A 26,416-nucleotide genomic window follows, 5' to 3' on the forward strand; every position below is an offset into this window, starting at 1 on the left:
ATGGGCTTCCCATTGATGACAAGCTTCCCATTCTCAGCCTTGACTGTGCCATTGAATTTGCCATGGGTGGAATCATACTGAAACATGTAGACCATGTAGTTGAGGTCGATGAAGGAGTCGTTGATGGCAACAATCTCTACTTTGCCATGTGGAGAGCAGACGGCAGTCCTGGTAACCAGGCACCCAATACAGCCAAATCTGTTCACACCGACCTTCACCATTTTGTCTACAGGATGAAGCTGGCACTGCACAAGAAGATGCGGCTGTCTCTGGAACAGGGAGGAGCAGAGAGCTGATGTTTCTCTTTCTTAACTATAGAAGCATCATTTCTGGGTGATAGTTGTCCACTGGGCTGTTTGAGTCATCAATGGTTTTCTTTTTTTCCACTAAAAAAAGCATTCGTTCAGCAGTATATTCGACAACTCTGAGTTTATTACAAAAAATGGTTATGTATATAGTGTATCCATGAAGTCTCTATGAGCTCCATCTACTAAAGATTTCTTAAAGATCTTTGCCTTTCTTTATGGCTTTCTGTGCTCATCATATGAACTTCCTGATACAAAATGTGAAGAAGAGGTCTCAAGAATTTTAAAAGAACTTGGGTATCCCTTCACACTGTCCAAGAGCTCCACTCTATTAACTGTCTGATATGTCTAAAAGGTCAATCTACCATGTTATCATAATTTTGGGATAGAATATTATGTTATGTCTATGAAAGATTAGTTTATCTTCATTTGTCAGGAGCCTTAAGTTGGGCAGCATTACTCTTATACATCTCTGTGATCTCTGATGTTTTCCAGGAGATCTTTAGACATGCATTCTTCATACTTTCTGTCGGCTTAAGCATTCTGCTCTTCAAGATGTTTCTCCAAAAACACTATGTGTCTAGCTCATCCATGGCCTCACTGAGGCCCTCCTTCACCCTCCTCTCCAGCAGGTGCTTGTGTTTCTCCAAGGATTCAAGCTCACTGGCATACTTCTTCTCTTCTTCCTCAGCTTCCTTAACAGTCTGTTGGTTAAAGGTCATCAGCTTTTGAACCTCTTCAGCATCCTTACAGTCCTCTTGCTTTCTGTTTTCATGGTGTTCAGTTGTTCCTCCAGACCCATCCTTTTTATTCAGAGCTTTGTTCATTTCTTCAGCAGTTTCATTCAAGAGTTCTTTGAGAGGTGCATACACTTGACAAGTGTATTTGACAAGGCAGTTGGCACCAGCCTCAGGATTAAACTTAATTTCAAAGTCGCAACCTTTGGAATTCTCAGCACCTTTGGGGATAAGCTTTAATTTTTTAGCCAACTTGTGGTACTCAGCTAGCTGCACTTCAAGCGTCTCTTTGCCTCTGGTGTATTTTAATTCCTCATTCCACATTTGTTGTTGTTCAGCTTCCAGGTCTTTGCTTAATTTATTAATAGTCTGCTGCAATTCATTTTCCCATGATTTATTCTCTCAATGTCAGTGACTGAATACTTCTGGTTATCAGCGATACTCTGTAGTCAAGTGTTTTCCTGTTTCACATTCTAGTTCTAATCTACCAATTTCTTCATCAAGACTGCTCAATTTCTGTTTCAGAATGGATGAATGAGACTCCAAGTTGCTCACGTGTGCTTTATCGTTTTGAACATCTGCTTGTTAGGAAGCTTTCAGTTTCCTCAATGATATCAGATGATTCCATTCTTTTTCTCTTTTCTGCTCCAGTCTTTCAATCTGTTCATTTAGTGCTTTGTTTTCTGCTGCTCGTGATTCCAGCTTGGACCCATCTACCTTATACACGTCCTTCAGCTTTGCCTGCAGCTCCACATCCTCCTCTTCCAAGCTGTTGGCCCTGGTCATGAATTTCTCATAGCATTTTTTGGTGTAGTCCAAAACCAACTTATTGTGTTTAATTACATGTTCAGTTTCTTCTTCCCAGAGCTGCCCATCATCAAATAAAGGTGAGCTTTCTTTTATGGTGCTCTGAATCTTGATTCAGTCTGTTAGCCACACCAAGGCAGCCACAATGTGAGGCCACATGTGAGGGGATCTCACTGTATACGTGATGCTCTTGGACAGTGCAAAGGGATACCCAAGTTCTTTAAAAATTCTTGAGACCTCGCCTTCAAATTTTGTATCAAGAAGTTCATGTGATGGGCACAGAAAGCCATAAAGAAATCTTTAGTGGATGGAGCTTGTAGAGACTTCATGGGTACACTATATATATAGTCATTTTCTGTAAGAAACTCGTACAGTTGTTGAATACACTGCTGAATGAACACTTTGTCATTAAGTGGTCTTGGGTCCTTGATTTTTATCCATGTCCACTAGTCCTTTTCCCAAATATTGAGACTTTTCTTTCAGATGTTGGTTTGTGTGTACTCAGCTTTCCAAAGGTTGATCTTTCTTTGGTTTGAGGGGTATGAAGGCCCTGGTATATTGATGTCCAGGGACCTTAACTCCTGCATAGAGAGGCAGCCAGCACCACAGGTGGAAACTGAACTGTGTTTCATGCTTGTAACCTTTCTCTTGGCTTCTCAATGAGACCCAGCGCCCAGCTTTTAGTAAAATGCACAACGGCACACAAAAACAGCTGCCAAAACAAGAGCTTTCATCTTAGTCAGCCCAGGGCAGTTTGAATTCATCAATGGTTTTCAAGATGGATGTCTTCAATGGTCTTGGATTAACCTCATCTCCGTCAGCAAAATTTGAAATTTTCAGCACAAAATTTTCATGGTATCTTTTATGCATATATTGGTATCTTCTTGTGATTTCGTTTCCATGATTGATAATGGTGCTTCATGACCTGATATTCATGTCTAGTGCATCTTTTTGGCTGGGGTAAGAACCCTTCAGTTATTGTTATTTTACATTTCAAAAGTGTCTTCTACTTGATAGAAATGGTGTTCATATATGCAACTTTTCATGTGTTATCCTACATTCTGTAATGTTCCTTTGCATTTTTATAACAGTCTTTCAATGGGAAAAATGATTTCAATTTTAGTGAACACCCACAGAAAAGTTATATTTTCAAAGGATGGTTTTCTTAGTAATTGAGAGCTTTGTCAAAATAAAGAATTTGATAGCTATCAGCTGGTGAATGGGGAAACCTGTTTTGGTATAGCCATACAACTGTATATGACTCACCAGGGAGATATCACTGTGTCAAAACAGTTGAATGTTAGAGATGGCATTCTAAATAAAAGGCCCTAGGGAAGTGGTGACATAGAAGGTTCTGTAGATATGAAATTATAAGGATGTAAGTGGCATGGGCTTGGAATGGCACTGTGGATGTTTTGGAAATAGTTAAATGAGAATATTTTGAAGAGATGGAGTTGTTATAAGACTAGATTGGAGTTTAAGTAGCATAATATGATAACATTATTGAGAGTCATTGGACCATACAAATGATGAATTTTATAGTTTGCTGATTATTCTTCAATCTTCAAAAGTTAGACCAGTTATTATAACCTGGCTCCTCTCTTATATCCACAAAAGAAAAGCAAAACATTAGAGTTCAGGAGGAAGACATGAAGTCATCAAATATATTAGAGCATCTCTTGATTCTCCTGTGTGCTCCTACAGCCTAAATTTGAGGGTGTTTTCAGAGACAAGCACATGCTGTCTTAGTTGGGTTTAAGGCTAGCATGTGAAGAAAATAAATATAAAATAACCAGTGGTCAGGTACCAGAAACTCCAAGTCATGTGCAACAGCATAATTGGTGAAGTGGGCAGGTAGGACTCCTGTCACAAAAGGCCAGGGTATTGGGAAATAGAGCACAAAAGACAAAGGCAAAGGGATATTAACTGGCTTGGACTATGGAGAGGCTGGGAGCCAAGGATGATGGCTTACTCTAGATCAGTGGTTCTCAACCTTCCTGATGCTGTGACCCTGTACTACAGTTCCTCACTTGTGGTGACCCTCAGCCATAAAATTATTTCCCTGCTATTTCATAACTATAATTTAGTTACTGTTATGAAACATAATGTAAATATAAGTTATGTAGCTCCCTAAGGGGGTTGTGACACACAGGTTGAGAGCCCCTGCTCTAGAAGTTGGAATAACCCAGGTAACTTCTCTGTGACAACTTTCCAAAAGCAAGAAGACCTGCTGCAACTTCTGCATTTGAAATCCACAATGGAGCTTAGGCATCTAGAACTAGTGGGTAGTAATCTAGTCTAGTTTTATTGTACTAAGTTTGTATAGTTGACTTTATTAGCCACAGGAAATGGATCAGGGTCTACTGATTTGTCATCACTACAAGTTTCTATCTAAAACATGCTGGTGACATGGGGATTTGCTTTTCAGTGACTCATTCAATCATGAGCCCATTCACTAGGTGAGCAGATATGATTTCTATCAATAAAAATATTTTCTCTCTTACTGAAATATGATATTTAATTATTCATGTAAAGTATCTATCAGTCAACTCGACAATGCCTAGGATAAGCTCATACATTTTTTTTTCTAAATATAGCACCAAGACATCACAAAGCTGGTATTGTGGGTTTTCATCTTCAGACATTAATCACTGAAGACAAAATGTTTAATTCCCAACAGCACTGTGCAATTGTGTAGATGTAGGGATGGGCAGGGTCTAGTCTCACCCTTTCACGTTCTAGACCACAGCAATAGATTGGCCCAGAGCATGCATGCTGTGTGCCTCAGGACCGGTTCTGGTTTTCCTGTCTGTACAGCTTCTCCTGGCCTCAGAACAGAGAACTTGTTTCTTTTATCTGAGATTATATTTTCTATCTCTGATCACCAGAAACTTCATAAGGCACAAGAGTTACTAAATAGCATTAATTTTAGCCTCAGGGATGAATAAATTATAGGAACATAATTTACTACATTTAGTATTTTTAATGTTAATTGGAGCCCTTGGTATATATCAACATGTGAGGATACCGTGTGTGGTAAGGCAGCATTTGCACATAGTCACCATGGCTCATCTGTGTAAGTTCTGTCTTTATCTGACCAGGGTGGGTGAATTATGAATATGGACAATGAGGAAGTCATACTGTCATCCAGAACTGTAGTTTTGGTCAAATTGTCAAACCTGTCTTCACACAGATTTCTATACTAAGAAAAAAGTAGTTATGACCTCTTTGAATATCATATAAAGCACCATCCATAAAGCTCTTAGCATAAATATTTAGCCTGTAGTTTGTCTCAAGTTAGCTAAAATTATAGTCCCACTCCATGCTCAAATTGTCCATTGTTAACAAGTATAGATGCTGTATTCTGATGATCTCAAACACCAAAACAGACAGTGAAATGAGGCCTATCACTCTGTTCATTATATACTGATTTGAAATCAACAGAAATAAAACATGAATAATTTAACATGAAAAATAGATTTAAGAGGATACCTATTAACTCACAGAACATCTAGGAACCCAGAGAAGATGACGCAGAAACTGCACAGGCAGAAATAGTACTCTACTGCCCAGCCCATGATGCAGCACAGCTAGGGATGAACCAAACATCGCTGTCTAAACACACACTGCTTGTAATGGACAGCACAGTACAACCAATTGTGCCATCATGGAACATGAGGGGAGGACATTCATGGGCACCATCTCCATGAGGCCAAGGTAACCTCTTTCCCCAGGGCCTCAGGTCAGAGGGTGACCGTTCCCAGTATGTCAATGTGATCAGGAGCTGAGAATCCAAGTCACGCTCCCTGCCTTGCCTGTGGGGTTGTAGAGAAGATCACTCACAAATGTAGTTCCCAGGGGAGGAGAGACTCTACTTCTTATACCAGGACCTTCTTCATCAGAAAGGAAAATCTAAGGCTGACCAGATCTAGAATAAACAAACAGCCCTCAATGGTGTAGTATAATGGTGTAGATCTAAGGCCTTGTGTGGGAGATCAGGACTCTTTGAGGGCTCTTTGAGCCCTCTCAAGAGCCTGTAGCCCCTCTATCTCACTTTATCCATCACAAGGTTGTCCTCCACATCATCTACAAGGGAACGTGTTTCCCCCTTTCCCTCTGTCCTTTTTGCTGACTAACAATCACTGGGAATTTGCTCCTATAGTGGAATAGCCATGTTGCCTGCTGAGGGCAGCTGAGTCAGAAGAGCAGAGACTGGACTGTAAGGGTTGCCCTGTGCTGACACCATCAGTACAGACACAGCTGACTGCTCAGAGGGCATCTGGAGCCGCTTCCATGCTTCCACGCCTGAAGTCTGCTGTTGTATTCTCCCTCAGCTTAGACTAGCAGCCAGATTTCACTCAAACTTGAGCCTATGCTCTCTTAGGAAGGACTACACTGAGTTTTCATCTCAGCAAGCAGTGGCTGAACAAAACCTTTGTTTCTACAACTTTTCAAGCAATCCCTTAAACTTTGTCCCCTGGCTTTTGTGGTTCCCAGGGGTACCCACTTCAATGTTGTTCCAAAGAAATAATGTAGGTTGAACATGGCGTCTGTGTAACTGGAGTGACTATGAAACGCTTGACACAAAGGGTCTCTCTCGAGTGTTTTCACAAGTAGGGTAAAGAATTCTACCGCCAGCTCCATAAAAAAGCCAAGATTCTCACTATGAGATGGCATTGTCATTCCCTACAACAATCAGAAGCACCACATTTAAATATGTATGACTGTGTGCATATAAATATTCATATTTGTACAGTTTATTAGTTATACCCTATGTCACTAAGCCCAGGAGTATGGTAATAAAATTTACAATACACATGCCTCATTTCAATATTTGAAATACTTAGTCTTTATGAAATATCTGGTAACTAGTAATGTTAATATAGAATTCCCATGCTAGAGTAGTGAACTTTAAATATTTATATGAAATATAAAAGTTATTTTATTACATATACACTTATACATCTGTTTTCTGATCCATAAAAATAGCTAGAATGTTATATGTTAAGAATGGAGAGTTACATTAATCTCTAGAGAGTAAAGACATTAGGAAAGACTTAAAGGTTCTTGTATAACGCCTTGTCCATAAACAAAACTCACTTATTCATCCATGAGTCTTTGGGCAGAGGAAGCTCAGAGGGTAGCGCTTACCCAGGAGTGTCACTTTCTCATGGTTTCTGAAACATACAAGAGAGAAGAGGCAGATCCAAGTTCCTATGTAGTATGAAGATGCAGAGTGTGGACACCATCCTTGAAGAGAGCCCTCTCCCTCTGACCACAGGCATATCTAGTATATAACAGGAAATCCCACGACTGCACATCAACCAAAAAGCAACTGAGCAGCAAGAGTGTGCATGTGTGTGTGCATGTGTGTGCACATGTGTATGTGTGCATGTGTGCATGTGTGTGTGTGCATGAGAGAGAGAGAGAGAGAAGAAACTCAGTAGAAATACTTGACATTTAGTTTATCTAGTTCTTAGTATTACAATTTTCTTTTTAAAAAATCTCTACAAACCAAATCTCTAAGCTATGAAATAAATGTTACCATAATTATTTTGAGATATTAAATTTATGAAATGAAAAAATCACAGGTTATTGTAACTTTTATGTACAATATATCAAGTAAATTCATCTGATGTACCTCATAAAATTAAAATGGTTTAAACATCAAGGAACAAGATATCAGAATACATCAGAGTAAATCCAAATATTGAATCCAACACAGACTCTAGAATTGAAAATTATAATAGAAATTAAATGGCTAAATGCCAAGGTAAGAAGAATAGAGTGTGAATTGCTGATAGGGCTGGGAGGCATAGACAGTGTGAAGAAATTGCACAGGCATGCTCTGAGTGGACAGCCAGGTGCTCACTACAGAAGTGTGAGGAGAGGCACAGTGCCCTGGAGGAAACACCAGCACACTTACATCAGAACTCCCAAAAGGAATGGTGAGGACAACTGAGGGGGTGTCACCCACAAGTGAACAGATTTGTTGAACAATAATAACATATACACCGAGGGAACCCATTGAGTCTCAACCATAATGTTCTAAATATTCATGCAAGACTGTCTCAGTGAAATTACAGAACATCAAATACAATGAAAAGCAGAAAAGCTGCCAAGAAGAAAGCCACATGGACTAAGCAAGATAGACAATTAACTAACTTTTATGTTCTCTACACCCACTCCAGAAGGTCAAGACAAAGGCTGGTGGCCCCAGGGACCCAGAAAGAATACAACCAATCTAAAGATTTTTATTCAAGAAAATAGATCTTTGCAAAAAGGATAAGTCACAGGCAAGAAGAATTGAAATTATTTTCTGCATTCTAGCTTTCAATGACAGAATAAGAGTATGAGAATGTGAAAAATGAGAAAATATAATTGTATGTAATATAAATTAACATAATTATATGTTATATATTTAAATAATATATAATTTATATATTTATATAAAATATCAATCATGAATAGATCTAAGTGATAACTTGCAGACCATGGTAATATTTAATATGTAGGATCAAATTATGATGCTATCATGGATAATGGTAACATCTAACTCTGAGTAGTTACTACAGGAAAATATGCATAATCCTACAGTTTAGGAATAAAGTAAATACAAATATACATTTTAGGATTTGATAAGTATAAGATGAACAATAAAACTTTAGATGCATCATTTAAGGAACGGCTACAGAGTAAAACTCTGCTGGATAAAGTATAAGGGTGGTGTAATTATCTCAAAAGATAGAACGCAATAGATAATCTGAAAGTGGGTCAGATCAAAGATAAACGGGTTTTGGCCTCAAATGTTTCTATTGTCTTAATGAGTACACTGTGGTAGATCACACACTTTGAAAACCAGCTGTTCCCCATGGGACCTCACTGAAGAAGGGTCAGGGAGAATGTAGGAACCAGAGAGCAGGGTAGAGCCTGTGAGATGCTCTGTTTTGGCCATGGCATGTCTGGTGCACACACAGCTCAGAGAAGCTATGATTACCTACAGAAGACCTGCATAAGAGCAACAGTTAACCATTCTAGCAGGGCTCGGGAGGAGCTCGTGGAGATGCACCCCTGGCTGAGGAGCGATGGCTGCTAAAACAGGAAGAATCACTTCTATTTGGTTGTGGATTCGAGGTTGCCCATGAACCAGTCAGTCCATGACTCCTTACACATGCACATGGGGGTAGCACTAACTGTACTGAGCTGAGCATATTAAGGTAAATAAAACACATTTTTAAAACAAGAGGTAAAGTTGGGAGGCAGTTATGTTGAGTTGGTTTTGAGGACACTAGGAAAGAAGATTTGGATGGTCCATATGGGTGAACTTTTCAATGACTAAGTGAATTTTTTTTTTTTCCTGGCTGTCCTGAAACTCACTCTGTAGACCAGGCTGGCCTCAGAAATCTGCCTTCCTCTGCCTTCCAAGTGCTGGAATTAAAGGCATGTGCCACCACTGCCCAGCTAACTGAAAATATTTTAAAATAAACATGTTCTATTTACCACAAAAAATTGTATGAGAAAAAAAAAGAATGGTTTTATAACAATCCAGTGTATCATGGTTAGAGGAAAAAAATATAAATTAGGAGAACACCTAGCTGAAATAAATTGGCAATGAAAATGGGATGTTTGTGTGGAAGTAAGCCAATGGCCTCTGCTCTGGCAGCAGCAGCAATAATTTCATTGGGAGAGTGAAGCATTCAGCCAGAAACACAGTGAATGCCCACATTTACAGCCTCCCAACATGTTCCTCCCCCTCTCTGTCCCATGTCACATACGCACAAAACACACCACAAACACATACATACGCACCCAACATAAAACATACAACATACCATACACATCACACACACACACACACATCACACAGACCATACTTACCACATGCAGACATACATACCACCCACAAACATAAATACCACACATATCAAAACACATATGCACACACACAAACACACCACCTACACACTATACCATGCACATAAAAACACTACACACACACTATATCACACACAAACACACACCACACACCATGCACAGCATACACTACCCACACCACACACACCAATACACATATAAACACTCAAATGCATATCACCACATACACACATACACACATACACACACACACACACACACATACACCACTATCACACATATAAACACATCACACAACACACACAGCACACACAAACATTTACCCAACTCCAACTAGCTGACAAGACAGGAGCTCAATACACTCCAGTATCACTCCATGCTCTTAGCTCCTTTGTTTTAGAGTAACATTCTGATGGGGGTGACAGCTTGATTTTAGTAACAAAAAGGTTGTACTAGATGATGACGCAGATTGGGCTGGAGAAAGAAGAAAATTGTCTCTGTACCTCCGAGTGTGGTGTGTGTGTGTGTGTGTGTGTGTGTGTGTGTGTGTGTGTGTGTGTGTGTGTTGGGGGGTTGGGGGGATGAAGGAGAAAGGAAGAGAGGGGTCTTTGCTGATTGTGGAGGTGATTACCAATTCTTAGGCCGCAATAAGCTGCCTGAAAATTCATCCACACCCCAGGACGGATGCCCACTGGGGGAAATCTGAATGGAGTCAGTGGATTATACAAGCAACCATACCCTGACTGTGATAGTGTGGTGTGCAAAAGCAATCTAGGCACTGTAGGAAGAATACTTCTATAAAGGCCCATACAGGGGCTGGAGTGATGGTTCACAACCATCTGTAACAAGATCTGACACTCTCTTCTGGAGTGTCTGAAGACAGCTACAGTATACCTTCATATAATAATTAAAAAAAATTCATACAGCTTTTACATAATTTCCCACCATTTATCTCAAAACAGGAAGCTCTGAAAAGTGAATGCCCTAATGTGCGAAGAGATTAGACACTGCAGAAAGGGAATTATGCTCAAAAGAGGAAAAATGTAGAATATTACAATAATCCCTAAATGAAAAACACCTTCTAAAAATAAAGGATTGTTTTATAAATTCATCCATGAACATTGTCATGCAGGTAAAGAAGGGTAGGATGGTTGTGTTCTAAAAGTCAATAGTGAGGAATATTCATAATATAAGACACCAGCTCCCCATACGAATAGCACAGTGAGTATTATGTGTAGGAGATATAATAGTAAAACAGATAAAAATGCAAAGAAGAATGAAAATGAAGTCTATTCTCTTGTAAATAGCTATGACTTATAATGAAGTTTAAGACAGAAGCTCATGTCAGTGGAGCATCTTTGAACCTGCACAAGTTTGTTCTGCACACTGAGGATACATTCATTACAGCTGAGAGTAAAATAAGGATGCTCACAGAAAGACAGGCCATGGTATCCAATGCCAACTGTTCTCTACCCAGAAATACTGAACAAACATTCAATAATATTTAAAAATATCAGGCTGGGCAGGATGTTACACATCGGTAACCCCAGCATTTGGGAGATGGAGGGTCAGGAGTTCAAGGCTAACCTTGGTTCTATTGTGAGTTCAAGGCAAACCTGGGTTGTGCAACACTCTGTTCTAAATGCAGAGGTGAAAGAGGACTACAAGGGAACTCTGTGAGCAAACGTTAACTCTGACAGCTTCTGGACAGTGATTGACAGTTGGCCCTTCACATCTCTGTATCTGCAGGTTCAGTCAAGCGTGGGTGCAAAATGTGTTCTTAAATGACTCTGTTCTGAACATTTGCATCCCATTTTCCTGGTCATTATCCCCTAAAGGTACAGAATCAAATCTGTTTGTACAGCCTCTAGGCTGCATTAGCTATTCTAACTAAGGAGAGATGATTGACAGTTAACTGCAGGAGGTTGTGGCAGATTACAGGCACAGGCATGAGCTTTGCCACTTTATGTAAGGTCCTTAAGCATCCTGGAACCAGAGCCCAAACCACTAAGAGGACCACACTATCAGTAGAGGTTAAACTATGCTTAGTTCACCACTACAAAAAAGCTTTGAAAAGGCCTTTCAGATAACCACAGCAGATTAGTTAAAGTAAGGAAATGTAGACACACTGTGTGGGAAGGTGGGCGGTTTAACTTGAGTGATAGAATATAGTCAAGAGGTCCCAGTGAAAATGATGGCCATGACATCTCAGCGTCAGAGAAGACACTGCTCAGGAGGTAGAGAAGTGGTGGGTTGTTGGAAGAGTCATCTGTAAAATACCAGTGGGATTAAAAAAAAAAAAACCAACAAAACCCAAACCAAACAAACAATAAAAAATGACTGAGCATTTAAGGTGTTGAGAGCAAAATCGGCTAACACATTTGTAACTAGAGAAGAAACTAGAGCAGAAAAGAATATAGGGAAAATAACTTTCAAACGTCAAGAAAACCACAACACATATCCCTAAATATAGCAAATACTTAGCCGTATAAACAAGCAAGCAAAAACCAGAGCGACATGAAAGCTGAAGATACACACAGACACACAACCACATACACTCACACACACACAGAGATACAGGGACACATAGGGACACACACAGACATACACAAATAGACACACACAGACATACAAACAGATACTCACAGACACACACAGAGACACATACATTCACAAATACACACACACACACACACACACACACACACGGAAAATAAACCACAAAAGGCCATAAAACCATGAGATGGTAAAATGTTAGCCAGAAGTATAAAGTATAAAACAATAAAATTCAAAGAAATTTAGAAATAAATACTTTGAGAAATGAAATGTAAAGTAGTTTTGGACAGATATTTAGAAACTTTCTCTGAAGATGGATAATATTGCACCTGATGATGATCTGGTTCTTCACAGAGCAAGAAAAGTGTTTCAAGGAAAACATTTTTAAAAATTACCCTAGTGATACTAAGATAGGAAATACATACACACGTGCATGCATAGGTACACACACACACACACACACACACACCTTTGATTCTACTTCAGTGAATTGTATTAATAAAAATATTAAGTATTGATGGAGAAAGCTAGCGGTCCATTTATTTACTGGACTATTGTTTCCGTTGGAAGTTCTAGTGTATACTGTCCATTTATTTACTGGACTATTGTTTCCGTTGGAAGTTCTAGTGTATACTGTCCATTTATTTACTGGACTATTGTTTCCATTGGAAGTTCTAGTGTATACTGTCCATTTATTTACTGGGCTATTGTTTCCATTTGAAGTTCTAGTGTACACTGTCCATTTATTTACTGGACTATTGTTTACGTTTGAAGTTCTAGTGTACACTGTCCAAGGTGCAGTTTTTAAGTCTGCTGCCTTATGGATTTGCCAAGTGTGTGTGGAACTTTCTTACCTATGGTTCCATTAAGATGCAGATTTGATATGTCTGTGTGTGCATCTAAATCTATATATGCATATACACATAAATAGGTATGTGTGTATATATGTTCATTGGTTACTTAAAACAGCAATATATCCTGCTTTTGTGATATAGGTGTAATTTAAATACAAATCGATAAAATCATCTGCTGCAAGGGTATGCAGCAACAATTGGAATGCAGGTAACAATTGGAAAATATTATTATGATAACATTTAATTATTATAATAATTAATATATATTAATATATTATATATTAATATTAATAAATAATAAATAAAAGATGCAATTATAATCTCTTAGACAATTATTAAAATATAATTAAATAATGTAGGATGAAAGCTAGGAAATGACATCAAAATGATTCTCCATGTACAGATTAGGTAATGTAGGAACAGCTCTACTAACTGTGTAATAACTGTGTAATAACTAAGTGTGTAATAACTAAGTGTGTAATAACTAAGTGTGTAATAACTAACTGTGTAATAACTAACTGTGTAATAACTAAGTGTGTAATAACTAAGTGTGTAATAACTAAGTGTGTAATAACTAAGTGTGTAATAACTAAGTGTGTAATAACTAAGTGTGTAATAACTAACTGTGTAATAACTAACTGTGTAATAACTAAGTAGCTTGTGCAAAGTGCACGGAATTGTTAGCATGGGTAGGAGAGAAAAAAATTAAACCAAAGAAACTTACAAGCATACAAAACATATAATTTAAAATAATAATTATTCCAACATACTATTGTTAGGTTTAACATAAACATGCTTGCACCATAGGGATGCACAATTGTAAGAGGATGAATCCAACCATTGACTAAGTTAAAGAGATAGGTAGATGAAGATATAGTCTTTCCCCCCTTTTTGTATGTTTTCCAACCATGAATAGAAACAGACAATAGTGTTCAATGCGGAGCTACACCATATTGAATTAGTGACCAATTTCTCAGCCAACAGAGAAAGTTCCCCCCCCACACACACACACACAATTTAGGAATGTATTCTTAAGTCTATATGGTCACCAAGGTGGGCCATATAGTAACAATAAACCAAGTCTCAATGATTTCAAAGGACTCAGATAATAGTCAGAGACCTCTGGTGTGTCTCTGGCATGTGGTAATCTTGAAAAGAAAAAAAAAAGGGGGGGGGGATCATGAAAACAGCAGTCATACTGTGAGCTTGTAAACCAGCAATGAGAGACTGAAAATCTAGGAGTATTTGGGCCCAAGAGTTCAAAGACCGTTTGAACAACAGTAGCTGTGGGCATTGGTGACTGGGGAAACTGACTCACAAAGGAAGTGGCTGGAGCCATGAAGGTCATTTGGGTGTCACCAGGGACACATGAGGAAAGGTGTGTACACATTTGACAAACTCACCAAATGATGGAATTAAAAAAGATCTATGCACTAGCTCGCATGTATATAGTATATCAACAATTTATCTTAAAACTAAAATTAGGCCTCTAGCCCTGTTTCTTTGTATGTATTTTTCCTACAAATAAGTAGAATTTAGTTAAGGAGAAATCAGCCAGAAATCACTGTGATGTGTTGCTGGCTTCTTGAGTATGAGACACATCAAAGAGGCCTGGCTGTCTCCAAGATTATTTAGAAGCCCAATATCTGTTAAGAATTCAAATGATGAATTTTAATTGTAAGCTTCCTCTAAATGTTTATTTTATCTTCAAATAAGCTTAACTATTGAGAGTTGGGTTTACTGGAGTCTTCAAGTGCTTCAGACCTTCTCTTATTCTGTTAACTACTAAAAGGTCCCTCCTGGCAACTTCTAGCCTGTCCTCATGGCAGGTATGGTGGCTTGAACACTCCAATGAGCAGATATCCAGAGGAAGTCAGAAACACTTCAAGCAGGGCTCCTGCCGAAGCCTCAGCTTCTGAGTCTGGAACCCTCTGTCCAGTCAAGGTGGCTTCAGCTAACCTCAAACAAAGTTCAGTCCTTCACTTCAGCATGGTAAATCTTGGTACTGCTAGGTTGTTCTGATGCAGCAGCCAGTGAGACCCAATGACAGTGACAAGTCAGGAAAGACACTTAGTGACTCATCAAAGAGTGGATGATTGACAGGAAATAAGTGTCCTAATGTGAGTCCTTACAAGACTGCCTGTGACGGGCAGACGTAGAGACCATTCCTTAAGTGATGAGAGTACAGTCCCATACATTGGGCCATAACCTGTCTCCATCTTCAGAAGCAGGGTACTTTTTAGTCTCATCAAGTTTGGCTTCTGTCCTTTGTAGGTTCCCTCTTCCCCATTAATTACCACAAAATCCCAGGCTACAAAAGGAGGTCCCCCTAAGAGTTTCTCCTGCACGGCATTCTGCCAACTTGTAGGCTTGACACCAAGGCAAGAACTGAAGACTTTCACGACAGAGCAGGGAAGAATCCATCAGAAGTCATGATGCTCTGAGGATTGAGAAGGCAAGAGATGGCAGTGAAGCTGAGGCTGTGGTAGACAGACCACAAAGTGGGGGCCTGGGCTTTAAGGAGTGCAAACCTGATTGCTAGGTTTCAAAAGTAGAAGGTCTCAGCATCCTATAGCCATTGGATATGGGTTCTCTAAACCAAATCAGCTTCCCCCTGATAACTTGTTACTGTATGACTTCATTTTCAAAAGCTTGCAGCTCCAAGTCTCTAATTCTCAGAGACTAGAACCTCAAGCCTCTGGACCAGAAAGCCTGGCTTCAGAGTCCCTAGAATGTCTGCTGTCTTAAGATTCTCCTTGCTGTGAAGAGTCACCATGACCTCAGAAACTCTTATAAAAACACATTTAATTGGGGTCAGCTTACAGTTTCAGAGGTTTAGCCTATTATAATCATGGCAGAAAGCATGGCAACATCCAGGCAGACATGATGCTAGAAAAGAAGCTGAGAGTCCTGCATCTTGATCTGACTGTTGCCAGGAGAGACTGACTCCTCCACCCTGGGTGGAGCTTCAAAGCCCACCCCACAGTCATGCACTGCTTCCAACAAGGCCACACCTATTCCAACAAGGCCATACCAGTGCCGCTTCCCATGGGCCAAGCATATTCAAACACCCACAATGTCCATCAGTATATCAATGTCTGCCTTGATGTATCTGCATAGAGCAGAAGAGTCCCCCAGCTAGACACTGTACTACACAAATGGGGAGATGAGAAATAGAGAGAAAAGGGGGCAAGGGCATAAAGAGAAGCAAAAGATAGAAGACACAAAACAGAAATATTTCCAAAGGTAAAACTTAAAGTAGAACATGTGCCATACTGCCAAATGTAAAGTTATGTCAAACTTCGATTTCCCACGGGACAAAGGAGCTGACAAACCTGATGGTACTGTTCTTTTCAGTTAATGAAGAAGGCAGGTACATATCTAGGTACACATATATATATATATTCCTAGGTGAGGCAGATGGTTCAGCTTAGGCATGCTGCTTTGGAAATTCAAGGCATGGGATAGCTCCTCCAATATCTAGAGCTGCACTCACTTGTGTCCCCTTGAAGGGGATGCTAGGTCTTCTTAGGTCAAGGATGCCCAGGTCGAGTCTAGGAAAGTCACAGGGCAAGCCTGCTTATGGATGCTTGCTTTTCTGTCTCAAACTATGTCCCCTGCAGAAATGTTCAGTGCAGCTCTGCAAGGAGTGCCGCCCAACCATGCAAATGAGTTCCAAAATGACATGTGCCACCGCAGGTGTGTGTATGTGGGCGGGGGTTGGGGGGAGCTACTGTGTGGGGCTGTGCAGGGTAAGTGACTGTTGATGGATTGACTGGTATCACTGAGGAGCCAGGATCCATTGATTTCTGCTCTTCTGTCTTGTCACACTGACCTTCTCCATGCACGGGAGGAAAGGAGAAAGAAAAATGGTCTGATAAGAGGTCCAGAACAAAGAGAAAGTTAAAGTGTTTCTCCGTTGCTAATCATTGCTCCTTCCACATGTCCTCAGCATTGGGCCAGTCTCGCACTCATCCCATGACCAGATTAATCGAGTTTCCACTTCTCCTGTGGACGGGTTATGGCCCGATGTATGGGGACTGTACTCTCATCACTTAAGGAATGGTCTCTACTTTCTCTTTCATGCTATGTGCTATGTGGTTCCATGGATATTTCTGTCTTATTCAAAATGGACTGAGAGTTATGATTCAGCAGACAAGGATAAATGTTTCGTAGTGGTCTTCACTAAGAAAATACTGAACTGGGGAGGATCCATGGCTCAGCAATCAAAAGTTCGGTCTGCTCTTCCAGAGGACCCAAGTTCTGTTCCCAATGCTCACGTGATGCCTCACAGCCTTCTGTAACCCTGGTTCCAAGAGATCCATCGCCCTCTTCTGGGCGCCATGAGCACTACACATACATGGATCATGAACATACATGTAAGCCAAACATCACTGAACATAAAAAATATATTTAAAATAGAAAAAGAAACTCCAGTTATATTTTACATTTGTTTTCTGGTACTTCATGCCAGTCAGGGGCGACATAGATTTTTCTAATCTGTTCCATAGTATTTTCCCCTGTATTCATGTATGTGAATTCGGCCATTTACTTTTTTTTTTTTTTTTTTTTTTTGCATTTTAAAATATTGAGCAAATTTTTGATTCTGTTGATAAATGCCCTAGATTATGTCATCTACCTGATATATAATGTAGTCTCTGGCCTGTTGGTCAGCATGTTTGCCTTTATATGGGGCACAATCACAGTCTGAAGATTCCATGTGATGCTTGGGTAGGGCCTTGGACTTACTCCCACATGACACAGTGAAGAACAATCCCTGGAGAGCCAGCTCTGCCAATTGATGTCTTCCTGACAGGATGCCAACTATTGAGGCAGAACACACCACTAGTCAACATCTGTTTAATGATAGACAGCTGCAGCAGCCAATGATGCTAGCCTTCATATTTCCCACCAGCAAGTAAGGACTGCAGCCTCTGATTGGTGATCATTTGACCTGCTTGCAGAGATTTAGCTGGGCCTCTGCTTTCCACTCATGCAAGAGCTTACCAGAGTCTAGTTCCTTAAGATCTTCAAGAGCTTAGCATCTTGCTGGGTCATGTCAGCTACTAGATGCCCCAAAATCTTTTCTCTTGTCAGCCTTACTCAGGTGTTTTCATGATTCCAAGGGAAAGTTGTCAGCATGAACCTGTTTGGAGACCTTTGTAATACCGTTTAAGTAAGGACTGGTCTGTTTTTTATTTTACATGCATGGATGTTTTGCCTGCATCTACATAGGCGTAACCATGTGCACACCAGGTATTCACATAGGCCAGAAGAAAACTTTATGTCCTATAAAACTGGAATTGCCGACAGTTGTTGTGGAGAGCCGTGCCGCGAGCAATCACCATTATAAGATGGCGTTGGCCTCCGCTGTGCCTAACTAGTAAACAAGCCTTGTACGCAGGTGTGAGAGTGAACTCACGCCTAGTCACTGCCCATCTCGGGGCGTAGTAATGGGGTTATGGGCAAGCAACGAATCAGGAGCTGACACGCCACATCAGGTGCTGAAACACCATGGCTGAGAGCTATATAAGCGACCCCATTTTCCGGCGTCTGGGTCTTCCCTCTTGAAGAAGCAATAAAGCTTGCTGCAGAAGAATCCAGTTGTCCGAGTGTGTTCTTGCCGGCGAGAACAATAGCTCGGGACAAGTTGTGAGTGGCTGTGTAGGTATTGGAGATCAAATTCAAGTCCTTTGTAAAAGTCGCAAGTGCTTTTAACCATTAAACCATCTCTCCAGCCCCTAAATATAATATAATTTTAAGATAATATGTAACGTTCAGTCTCACATGTCACATCATGTTGGTTAAGAGCATAGCAGAAGTATAGCCCACAGTTATAGCCCACAGTTAAGTTATGGGCTTCACACTGATAGTCACTAGGGGATTCCTGGACTCTGTCCATGATGCAACATAGCCCCCAGTGGACACAAGCAAAACCCATTTTATATGCATATATAGTTTATATCTTGTTGGTTTTATTGTATGTTTCTAATTAATCACATAGATTCTTCTTCCTTTTTTCTCGTATCTTCTCTTTGATTTTCCCTGTCCTCTTCCCTTGACACTGAGAATGTTACTTGTTGGAAGCAATGGAGCTGATAGAGCTAAAACCCTCTACAGCATAACCACATTTTATAGTTGCTCAGACCCATGAAACTTGATGTCTCAGCTGGTCTTCTGTACAAGTTGGAATCCTAACGAAGTAGGCTCCAACAGATGTGCTGGCAAGTGCAAGCAGGCAAAGAAGAATGAACCCTTCCTCCTTCCATTATCCTTATGTATACCTCCAGCAGAAGGTCTGGCTAGATTAAAGGTGTGCCTCCAGATCTGGATTAAAGGTGTGTGTCTTCCAGCCCCATGATCTGGATCACCTATGTACCCTCCCTTTCTGGAACTATATAGTGCATTCCAAATATAGTCAAGTTGACAATGGAGAATAGCCATCACAAGTACAATATCTGTGTTCACACATTAATTTCAGATATCTGAAAACCATATTAAAGGGAGGCTTCGTTGGCCCCTTTCTTTATCTTTCCCTTGATTAGTTTTGATCCTCCGGGAATCCCATAGTTCATAGGCTTTGTTGCTTTGGCAGAGGCTCCATGCATGTTCTTTATTCCTGAATCTAATTTGATCCCTTGATTGCATTCAAGTGTTTCAGTCTTTTTCTCCTTTCAGCTTTATTGATATCAATGACTTTTATATTAATTTGCTCTGTATTATCTAGGTAGATAAACATTATCTAGGTATTATCTACCTTCTAGTTTATCATTCCCTGTAAAATCATATGTTGATATTTTATTCCTTTCTATAGAGATCCTATATGTAGGTCTTTGTTATGAACCATGTGGTAATTTCATGTCCGATCATTCTTTGTGTCTTGTTTAGATAACTTGAAAAGGTAGTCTGAGTTTCCACCAATAATCTTTTCATGCGATTTTGGATATTTTTAATTGTCAATGAGTAGATTTTTATCCATGAATAAATTTTCTTTTAATTAAAATCTTACCTTTATTCTGTAGTTGATCATTTGTATATGAATTCCGCCTTGGTAACTGGCAGGCACAGGCTGGGTGAGGCTACTTCCCTAATTTCAGATGGTCCTCCCTTCTATGGCTTCTGTGATGCCATGAAATCTTGGTGGCTTAACTCACGATTCTGCAATTTTTTTCTGGACCTTGACAGCCTTCTCTGCTGTTTGTCTTACCTAGGTTCTGGGCAGTTTTGAGTGGGCTCTCAGCACCTCTCAGGTGGCCCCAGTGTGGTGACTTTGAGAACAGAGCTGGTGGTCTGTCACTCCTCCTGTGAGGCTCAGTGAACTGCACCCTTGTCCAACTGGTGAGACATTTCTTTTCATTTCAATTTTAATAGGAAATAGAAGCTAATGTATAATTATGTCAGCCTTTGGAAAGGTGTAAAAGTATCAGCTACTACCTCTACCACCTTCCCTGCAAAACTATTTTATGCTTGACTTGTTTACAACTGCCCACTCTTTCTTCTTTTTTGTCCCCTTTATCAATTTTCTTCATATTTCTTTGACTTTCCAAGTTGCAGTTCATTCTACATTTTTATAAAACTGATCATATTTCTCATTAATTTTACCTTCTTTACTCTGATGCCTCTAATCACAGAGCCTGCTTCTCTTCTTTCAAACAGACCAGCAGCAATCATGACCAAGGTTCCATTTTTCTATCTGCCTCTATAGATTGCCAGGTACTTATGATCACCCAATTATCTATTTCCATCATTTGTTTTATTATTCTTATCATTATTTCATCCTTACAGCATATATTCTTCTAAAGTATATACATACATTGCATGCTCAAATTCATGTACATACACCCACACACCTGGAGTCATGGGCTGCAAAGCAATGTTTTGGCCAGCTAGGCTACATAGAGAATGTGCACAAAATCACAGGGGAAATCAGAGCTTGCTGGTTGATGTCACAACTGTGGTCATGCTATGGCTCTGAACTTTATTCTGTGTTTGAGGGATGCAGCAATAAGCAAGGCTGCTTCATAGCCAGCATGTAAAAAAATATACCAGCTTGTGCACAAATTGTAATGCCTGGGAATGCTAAATGTCTGTCGCTGGCTTATTTAGCCCCTGCACCACACCTATCACAGTTATTTGAACAAGTAGCCCAATCTATCAACAGTCACTGCTAAGCAACGTACCCCGTTAGCGGAAAGCACCCTCCCACGTTTCCAATTTATCCTGTTGACTCCATGCAAGAAGCCATGCCAAGGGACTGATGGCCACAGCCAGGATTGTGTGAGGCACGCATTGATGTTCCCACAGTGGCCGGGTCCCTCACTGACTCTGAGTGTGACTCTCTGATGTAATGCCTCACTGAATATGGATGCACATGGCTTTTATTTTCTCCATTTCCTTTCTAACTTCCCATCAGTCCTTTGCTCCCTTTGCCTCTTGTTTTCTGAAACTCGGAAATATCCAGTTCCTGAACACAAATCTCTTCCCCAAACATTTACCTGTACAAGGGTTTCTGGCCCTTCCTTTAATAGGCTTAAATGTTTATTTGAATAGCCCTTGGAATATGAACTCATTTCTTCAAGACTTCATTAGTACTTTCTTACCTTGGGTGATCTGTTGTTTCCATTTGGATAACAGTACAGCTATTGCATGCTGGTAACATCTTCCACCTGGCCAGGAGTCGGCGGTCTTGGTTTCAGCCTTGCTCCATGCAGAAAGCATGGGTGCATCTAGCGTCTTTGGATCTTTATTTTGTGGACATGATCTATGATGCCAACATAACATTTGTTTGTTTTTGAAAGAAACTTGAACTTGTTATCTGGAATCCTGGATTTTTAAATTGATGGGAGCCCAAATTTATGCTTATTGTCATTAATTTGGTTGCGTTAGAAGAATCCATTAAATTTTTAAATGAAAATATTCACCCAGTTTATGTGTTCTTCTCTCTGTTCCCTGTATAAGCAGTCTATCTTCATGTGTCTTTTCTCTCCCAAGAACTGCAGTTGTCTGCAGTCTTCTGTCTGACAATCATGTGATAATCATCACTATGTGTTTGCACTCTTTCTTTGAAACATAAACTTCATGTGAGGTTTTAAGCCCTTACTATACATATGATACTCAAAATAACCATTGGTGACCTCCCCTCTCTTCGGGAAATCTTTGCAGAGAAACTATGTATGCTTTCTTGTAATCCCATCATGTCTTTTTAATGCATTTTTCATCCTATGTTTCTCTGTGTCTGTATGTGTTGAATTGATTTGTTCTGTGATGGTTGGGCTTGCATGCCAAGTTGTTTGGGTCACAGTGCCCAGCCATGTTGCCAAATGGGCTGCTGGATATTTCTCTGCCTCTGATTCTGGATGAAGTTAAGGTTTGAATTGGTAGACTGAGTGAAGCATATTGCCCTCGGTATCATTTGTGGGTCCCATTCAGTCAATTAAAGGTCTGGATGGAGCCAAAACCTGAGCTCCTCTGAGCAAGGGCCTCTTTCCAGGTCTTCAGCTTGCTAGTCTTGCCCATGCCACAGCCAGGGTTTGCCAGTCATTATTATACTTTGACTTAATTCCTCGATAACAAACCCTTCCCTAAATATTGACACATTCAATGGTTTCTATTGCTGTGATAGGCCCTGGCTAATAGTTTCTTCCAGCTGCTGTGTCTTGTCCATTATGGTTGGGCTCACTTTTTCCTCTCTTGTAACCTCATGCATGGTTTTATTTCTTCTTTGATGATTCACTGTACTTTTACATGTTTTGTAGAAAACTAATAAGTTTTAGGGCACAGGGGGAAAATTCCTAAACAGAACAGCAATGGCTTGCACTGTAAGATCAAGAATTGACAAATGGGACCTCATAAAATTGCAAAGCTTCACCTGGCGTGGTGGCACACACCTTTAATCCCAGAACTTGGGAGGCAGAGGCTAGGCGGATATCTGAGTTAAAGGCCAGCCTGGTCTATAAAGTGAGTACCAGGACAGCCAGGGCTATACAGAGAAATCCTGTCTCGAAAAAACAAAACCAAAACCAACCAAACAAACAAACAAAAAAACCCAAAAAACCAAACAAAAAAAAGTTGCAAAGCTTCTGTAAGGCAAAAGACACTGTCAATAAGACAAAAAGGCCACCAACAGATTGGGAAAGGATTTTTAACCAATCCTAAATCTGATAGGGGACTGATATCCAACATATACAAAGAGCTCAAGAAGTTGGACTCCAGAAATTCAAATAACCCCATTAAAATGGGGTTCAGAGCTAAACAAAGAATTCTTAACTGAGGAATACCAAATGGCTGAGAAGCACCTAAAAAAATGTTCAACATCCTTAATCATCAGTGAAACACAAATCAAAACAACCCTGAGATTCCACCTCACACCAGTCAGAATGGCTAAGATCAAAAATTCAGGTGACAGCAGATGCTGGCTAGGATGTGGAGAAATAGGAACACTCCTCCATTGCTGGTGGGATTGCAAGCTTGTACAACCACTCTGGAAGTCAGTCTGGAGGTTCCTCAGAAAATTGGACATAATACTACTGGAAGATCCAGCAATATCTCTCCTGGGAATATACCCAGAAGAAGTTCCAACTGGTAATAAGAACACATGCTCCACTATGTTCATAGCAGCCTTATTTATAATAGCCAGAAGCTGGAAAGAACCCAGATGTCCCTCAACAGAAGAATGGACACAGAAAATGTGGTACATTTACACAATGGAGTACTACTCAGCTATTAAAAACAATAGATTTATGAAATTCTTAGGCAAATGGATGGATCTGGAAGATATCATCCTTAGTGAGGTAACCCAATCACAAAAGAAGTCATTAGATATGCACTCACTGATAAGTGGATATTAGCCCAGAAACATAGAACATCCAAGGTGCAATTTCTAAAACACAAGAAATTCAAGAAGAGGGAAGACCAATGGGTGGATACTTCATTCCTCCTTAGAATAGGGAACACAGTATCCATGAAAGGAGTTGCAGAGACAAAGTTTGGAGCTAAGATGAAAGGATGGACTATCCAGAGACTACCCTACCTGGGGATCCATCCTATAATCAGCCACCAAACCCAGACACTATTGCATATGCCAGAAAGATTTTGCTGAAGGGACCCTGTTATAGCTGTCTCGTATGAGGCTATGCCAGTGCCTGGCAAATACAGAAGTGGATGTTCATAGTCATCTATAAGATGGAACACAGGGCCCCCAATGGAGAAGCTAGAGAAAGTACCCAAGGTGCTGAAGGGGTCTGAAACCCTATAGGTGGAACAACAATATGAACTAACCAGTACCCCCCAGAGCTCGTGTCTCTAGCTGCATTTGTAGCAGAAGATGGCCTAGCCAGCCATCACTGGGAAGAGAGGACCCTTGGTCTTGGAAACTCTATATGCCCCAGTACAGGGGAATGCCAGGGCCAAGAAGTGGGAATGGGTGGGTAGGAGAGCAGGGCAGAGGGAGAGTATAGGGAACTTTCGGGATAGCATTTGAAATGTATATAAAGAAAATATCTAATAAAAAAATATAGTGGAAAAAAAAACTAAGAGGTGGCAGCTTGTAAGAGATGAGGACAAAGGGCAGATTTCCATCTGTACTGAAGGAGTAGATAGATAGAAAGCCCCACATCTCCCTACCCTCTGCCCTTCTTCCTTCTATCTTGGTCTCAGCGCAATTAGTGAGTTCAAGGGCAACCGTGTTTAGTGAGATCTAGGTGATGTAGGCAATTTTGTTTCTTTTAACATCATTTGTGTATTTCTTTCAATGACTTTGAGCAGCACACCCTGTTTGCTCCATAAGCATCTCGGTGCCAGCAGACAAGGAAGCACCTGTCTCCATCAGGCAGAATGGGGGTTGGGGGGAGCTCTGTTCAAAGTTTAGCCCCCCGAAGATATTTCTCACCTTTGCCCTCAGTTCCTGGTTATAATCAATCATTTCCAAACTCTATCTTTAATCTGTAACACAAGTATGTTCTGAGTATCTGAGACAATTTCTTTGATATTATTCAAAAGACTCAAACAATTGGGAAAAGACTATTTAAGGAAAGTGGTATGCATGTGTGAATACACTTCTTTGATAACTGGATACAAATGAGTGATGCCTGTTAACAAGCCGGTTGGGATGGGGAGGCCATGATTAACACTCAAGCATTATTCTTATTATTTACATTTGTTTCAATTGATAACAGACTTCATCACGTCTATTAGCTGTTGCCAAAAACAAAAACAAAAACAAAACAAAACAAAAAAACAATTTTTAAAAGGTAGCCAATTGCCTGATCTAACAGGAAGGAAATAATGCTTGAGTGTTAATCATGGCCTCCCCATCCCAACCGGCTTGTTAACAGGCATCACTCACTTGTATCCAGTTATCAAAGAAGTGTATTCACACATGCATACCATGAGCTGAGACCCGACGCTGTGAGATAAGAAACAGACAGCGACTCAGAATTCTCACACCACTATTCAGAACTGTGGGTGTGCATTTCTGAAGAGACCCAAGCATTCTTCCTTAAACCATTTCAACTCACTGTTCCTATTGTTTTGTCTTTATTATTATTATTATTATTATTATTATTATTATTATTATTATTGCTTTATAATGGCTTTAAGTCATATGTGAAGTGCCATCAAAGGCACCAATTTTTATCTTACTTGGAAAATTGACCAGAACATATCGAAGGAGAAGCCGAAAGAGTCACTAAAGGTTTAGCACAGTGTAGTTTGACTTCCTGAAGGCATCCAGACATGTTAATGAATAAGCAACCTGTATTTTTATAGACAAAGTCATGTTTGACATATTCGCTTTCAAACCCTTCAGGTGAGAATGAAGACTGAGAGAGAGAGAGAGAGAGAGAGAGAGAGAGAGAGAGAGAGAGAGAGAGACCATGCCACTGGATTTATAAGCGAGTGGCTTAGGATCATACTTTGTGGGAACTGACCTGGAAATGCGTTAAATCTCTGAGGTAGAAAGAAGAGCAAGAAAGGAAGACAATATCTCACTGGGGAGAAGAAGTCTGTCAATTGCATCCAACATTTTTGTGGGAAACCAAGGCCTGAAGGAAGCAGTACTGGTTTCGGTAACTGAGTTGCTAGGGAAGCTAAAGGGAAGAGACTCTAGAAACCACAGCCCACTCATCCAAAAGCTGTGACTGTTCAAGTTGAAGTCTGAAGAACATTTCCTTCTGGGCTACCTGAATAGACCTTAGGGGAATAAGCATGTGAGATGCGGTAGATGGTACAGAAAACAGCCTTGTATCACAGGATGGGTTTGCCTGAAAGAACTTCAAGAAGGGAT

General features: G+C 40.2%; 1 pseudogene; it reads right to left on the reverse strand.

Annotated features, from left to right (window-relative positions):
* Window positions 1–730: 730 nt before the first annotated feature.
* LOC110312149 (kinetochore protein NDC80 homolog pseudogene) lies at window positions 731–2,481 on the reverse strand (annotated as a pseudogene).
* Window positions 2,482–26,416: the final 23,935 nt, after the last annotated feature.

The sequence above is a fragment of the Mus caroli genome, unplaced genomic scaffold (assembly GCF_978045245.1).
Source record: "Mus caroli unplaced genomic scaffold, Mus_caroli_1 scaffold_18, whole genome shotgun sequence".
NCBI classification, from domain to species: domain Eukaryota; kingdom Metazoa; phylum Chordata; class Mammalia; order Rodentia; family Muridae; genus Mus; species Mus caroli.